Source organism: Mus caroli, unplaced genomic scaffold (genome assembly GCF_978045245.1).
Source record: "Mus caroli unplaced genomic scaffold, Mus_caroli_1 scaffold_16, whole genome shotgun sequence".
Classification (NCBI taxonomy): Eukaryota; Metazoa; Chordata; class Mammalia; order Rodentia; family Muridae; genus Mus; species Mus caroli.
This window is the reverse complement of record NW_028227271.1, coordinates 13,978,208-13,982,041: the sequence shown is the minus strand read 5'-3', so window position 1 is coordinate 13,982,041 and position 3,834 is coordinate 13,978,208.

Genomic DNA, 3,834 nt, shown 5'->3' with positions numbered 1-3,834 from the left:
GATCCTTATGGCAGACCCAGCTTCCCCCATCCCATGAACTCTTTCAGCAATTCCCTTCTAACCTACCCCATTTCTTCATTTTGGTTCCCAATACCTAGAAACCCATTCTACCCAGGGGTAATTTCCAGTATCCACATCTGGCAGGGTCTCAGAAGAACTCCCTAGCAGGCAACTCACAGACAGCATACTTTGCTAAAATCTAGAGAGGGCCACAGAAACCAGTGAATAGAACATCCACCCAACAAAGACAAGAGTAGGTATCAACACCTAGAAGTACAATCAGCCAAACCCAGATACCTCAATGCCAGCATAAAAATAACCAACAACAGTTAGGACAATAAGTCTCTACCAAACCCCAGCAACTCCACTATAGTTCTGAGAAATCCAATACAACCGAAGCACAATTCAAGGACGCCAAAATGCCTATTATGATTATGTCAAGGATATTAAGGAGGATATGACTAACATTCATAAGTGAAATTCTTGAAAACACAAATGAATAGTGGAATGAAAAAAAAAAAAGCCCAAAATGAAAACTTTAGGAATTCAAACAGAATGTCAGAGCAAATCTCACCAAGAGAGTGCAAGACATGGAAATGAGAATCTCAGATGTTGAAGATGAATTCAAGAAAATGTTAAATGTAAAAACATTCAGGAACAAAACATCCAGGAAATCTGGGATACTATGAAAAATCCAATATGAATAATAGGAATAGAGGTAAGAAAAGATACCCAGGTCAAAAGCACAGAAAATATTTTCAAAAAAAATCATAGAAGAAAAATTTCCTGACATGAAGAAAGAGCTTATGAAGGTACAAGAAACACACCAAAGGCCAATAGAAGGGACCAGAAAGGAAACTCTATAATCCATAATAATAATGACACTAAACATACAGAACAAAGAAAGAATATTAAAAGCTGCACATTTTTTAAAAAAAGGTCAAGTAACATATAAAGATGGAACTATTGGAATTACATCTGATTGTTCCCAGAAGAGCTTGGATAGATGTTCCATAAGAACCACAGAGGCCAGGCAAGTCTGCTATACCCAACAAAAATTTCAATTACAATAGCATGATAGCATAGAGGGTAGATATCTGCTCAATTCTAGTGCATTAAAAGCTTATTATAAATATAAATATGAGTTTCATGTCTTTTATCTGGAATTGAATGATCTAAGGTGGGGTAGAAACCCCCAAATTGAGATTAAATAATTTACACAATATATTGGCAAAGCAATGCATGGCAAGAATTCACTTTAAAAAAATGATATCAGATTTCTGGATAAAAACACATGCTGTCTCTTTAAGACTAGGAAGGCTGGGAGAAATAGTTCCTTATCAACGTCAGTTTTCCCCAAACCATGCTGGTTCTGGACAAGGGTTGGAATGCATGCTAATCTGCTATGTGAGTCCAAGGGGTTAAAGTGTAAGCTCAAATACACCTGCTCGACCCCTTCCTTCTCCTCCTCCTTTTGATTACTCTGATTGATGGTTTGTCAATCTTTTAAATCTACTCAAAGAACCAACTCTCTGTTTCATTATTCTTTGCACTATCTTTTTTTCCCATTTCTCTTTTGTTATCAGCCCCTGATTTTTAAGAATCCTGTATATAAGTACTCAATTTACATAATTTCCACTCTTCCCTCTCACCTTCCAACTCTTCTTTTGTACCCCCAAACTCCCTCTCAAATTCATGATATCTTCCTTAATGATTATTGACACATATACATGCTACACCATATGCACACACACACACACACATTATCTTGTTTACTCATGTTTTTGAGAGCTTGTAACAAGAATTAGGGATATGGAATTAGGACAATGTTAGTGTTTATTAGTATCTTACATATAAATATTACTGGGTATTTCTCCATAAGTTTGCATTATTTAGTTATTTATCAAGTTTCACATTATTAGGAATATTTATAACCAATCCCTGGCAGCCTCAAAGAACCCTGTTAGTTAGCCTCTAAAATGTGCAAATGCTGTATAACTTAATAATTCTTTTTATGTTTTCTTTAGTCTGTTCTATAAAGTCACTATCAAAATATGTTAGCTTTTCGGGTTCCTGAATCACTGAAGAATGATGATACCCCAGACTCAAATAGTATGCAAAAGCAAAGAACATTTATTCCTGTATGATGTGGCCCAATTCCATCAGGATGGAAGGACCCCGAGTGAATTCACAGATTCAATTTTAAAGTCAAAAAGAGGAACATTAGGGAGAGGTAGGTGATCTATATCTTGATTGGTGGGTTTTATCTCTGGGGGTCTGGGTGATGCTATGATCCAGATTAATTATTCTTGCTTCATGCTAAGGAGGGGTAGCTCTTGACCTCTTGGCCTCAAGCTTGGCTAACTGTCCTTTTGCAAGCTGGGGAAGGATACCTCTTGACATAAGCCTGCAGTTGTTCCAGTAACTGACTCGCCCATTTCTGGGAAGAGGGAACTCAGGTCTAGTCTCCTAAACTGGTAGTTTCCAGCGTGTCATGGAGTCAGCCTGGCTCAGGCCAATTCACTCCTTTCAGGCAAAAACACTTTTCTTATCTTGAATGCCTAACTTTTTAGAGGGCTGCTTTGGCTTTAAAATATTTGCCTGAGGTTTCTTCCAAGATTTATCTGGGGAAAGATAATAGTGTTTCTATCTCTAAGATTTTTGTCAGGTTTGGAAAGAGCTTTATAACTCAGGATGACGGAACGAGAAGAGTGAAAACATGCTGTGGACTGTGCCTCATTAAATCAGAGCCTCTCTGCTACCTCAAGCTTTGTCCCAGTAACATTCGGATTCTATCTTTCCCTATCAAGAACAAATTTCATATGTACCAGTTATCTTCCATAACAGCATAAAATATTTGCTCATTATCTATAGGTGAATCTTTGTAAGCAAAAGTTGAAGCATAAGAAAGATTCTAGAATCTACACCTGGCAGTACCAAAAAAAGACAAGATAAAGGCTTTCTTGAAGACTTAATCAGGAGAAAACAGTAAAAAAAAAAAAAAAAAAAAAAAAAAGTCTGTAGGTGGGAGTATAATAACAATAATTAAACGGACCTTAAGAGACCATGTGCAAAATTGCTAAAAAGTAAACTGAGAAATCTTTTCCAGAGGTTTCAGACACCTCTATCAACTGGGGTAGCCTCGGAGTACTTGATACAGTTATATGAACAAGCCAATCTCCACCCCTCTGTCAGTAGGGAACAATTCTGGGGGTATTCAGCTAAGTTAGATAGGCCAAGCTTTGCCCTACCCTTTAATTTTTTCCTTGATGTAATTAGTTTTAGGCAGAGAGATGCTGTTCAAGTTTGATTTTTCAACAGGTAAAAGATATGTCTCTTTACTGCTGCGGTTTCTTCCTGTCTTGGTTTTCTCTATTGCCCTGTAGAATCAATAGGGGGATGGGGAGAGCAAGTTTAGCTCCTCACGTGTCCACCTCCAAACATACATCCTTTTGTCTTTGACCATCCTCCCACTCCTCTATCACAATGGAAGAATATTGCTGTTTCTCAAGATATCGTTGTAGCACAGCTGTGGTTCCCAGCCCATCCCCTAAATTACGTCTCCTCATTAATCATTCTTCTCTTTGTCTCGGTGCCTACTTGACAACTTTAAATTAAGTCTTTTTCTTCTTAAACAACAATTAAACAATGGTTTAAAAAAACCAATATTTCCTTTTGTTTTATTCTAATTAATTTTGTTAAACTCCGTCACTTTTATGCAAGTTATTTGAAAGCAATCTTTCGAAGACCTTAAAATATATAGGTACTGCTCAAAGTATATAGGTACTGCTTTTAATATGTGTCATTTCATTTAATTACCATAATTAATTCTTC